Source organism: Theobroma cacao, chromosome 3, assembly GCF_000208745.1.
Source record: "Theobroma cacao cultivar B97-61/B2 chromosome 3, Criollo_cocoa_genome_V2, whole genome shotgun sequence".
NCBI lineage: Eukaryota > Viridiplantae > Streptophyta > Magnoliopsida > Malvales > Malvaceae > Theobroma > Theobroma cacao.
In genome coordinates, this window is record NC_030852.1 from 2,589,108 (window position 1) to 2,590,746 (window position 1,639).

The following is a 1,639-nucleotide window of genomic DNA, read 5'->3' on the forward strand; positions in this document are numbered from 1 at the left end:
GTTTGTTCTTCCTTGGTTTCTCTTCTCTTCTGGTTTGGCTGATCACTATGGGAGAAATGGGTTGATTTTTTACCTTTTTATAAAGAAATAATTAAAATAATAAAACATGACACATGGCATCTCCTTATTGGCTCAAATTTTAAATATTTGACTTTTAATTCTTTAATTCTCCACCACACATTTCTCATGTTTTATCCATTTCTATGATGAATAAAATCCCTTGGTCTTGACAAGTGTCGGGGGTGAAAATTTACCGATTTGGCCCCGGGGTGGCAAAATTACCATTTCACCCTTATACTCCAAATTATACCGGAATTAAAATTTTTCACTTCTAAACTTTAAATCATACTCCAATACTTAAATCATACTCCAATAAGTCAAATGGAGCAAAAAAAATCTTTTCTAAAAATTTCCATTTTGTCCCAAGTGGCAAATGACCATTTTACCCCTAGATAGTGAAAATTCCAGTTTGACTCCAAATTGATCCTCAAACTCCGAATTACCATTTTGAGTCATCCATGAACTGTGAAACTCTTAATTTCACCTTAAAATTCTTATTTGAACTAGTTCGAGGCTTAATCGACTCAATGGTACCATTAGGGGCAATATCGTCTTTTAAAGATTCCTCGAACTTTCTAAATCTGCAAACATTCTATTGAGCATGTAAATGACGTCATAATTATTTTATAGAACAGGGTTTGACATTACTCCATAAGTGCTTTGTAGAAACGTTGGAGGTGTTTCGCATAAATCAGATGTCTATAGCTATGGAATGATGATCTTAGAGATGGTTGGAGGAAGAAGGAACATAGATGTCACAGTAAGTCAAAATAGTGAGATATATTTTACTCATTGGATTTATCAACGTCTTGAGCAAGGCAATATCAAACCAGAATTACTAGGCCTCATGACTAGAGAAGAAACTGAGATTGCGAGGAAAATGATATTAGTTGGCTTGTGGTGCATACAAACAAATCCACTAGATAGGCCTTCAATGACTGAGGTGATCAACATGTTGGAAGGAAGCATAGATACCTTGCAGATTCCACCTAAGCTTTACCTATATTCTCCTCCAAGATCAACCATAATGGATTCTACCTCTTTATCATTACTGTGATATATGCATTTTCAAAATATGTAATATATATACTTATTTTGACATTTTGTTTGCTCAAAACAAGACAATTGTATTAATAAAATGGCTTTAAGAACCTCACAATTCAAATGCTTGAACTAGTACAAAAAATGTTCAGCTAAGAACAGCTAGTGAAGCACCTTATGCACATAAGGTTTTGGAAGGTAACAGGGATGACACATCCCTCCAAAAATAATCTCAGGGGCAACAAAGGAAGGATATATATAAAAATAAAGTTGCCCTATACAAAAAAAGACCAAAGAAAAGCAGCTAGTGCAACATCATGGAGCAACATAAACATCCAAAAAAGACCTACCAGTAGCTTATAATAGTCATGAAAAAAACCTGCCAGCAACTCATTAGAGTAAAAAAACTTACCACTAACACTTTCTACAATGGTAGAAAATAAGATTGATGTAGCCATAGCCTATCATTTATGTAAAAATCAACAATTACATGTCCATGGATAAAATGTTTCCCTGATCATTAGCATTTTTTGACAAA

General features: G+C 33.9%; 1 pseudogene; it reads left to right on the forward strand.

The window, feature by feature from the left end:
• The window catches only part of LOC18604161, an 18,933-nt pseudogene extending 17,816 nt beyond the window's left edge, over window positions 1-1,117 (forward strand).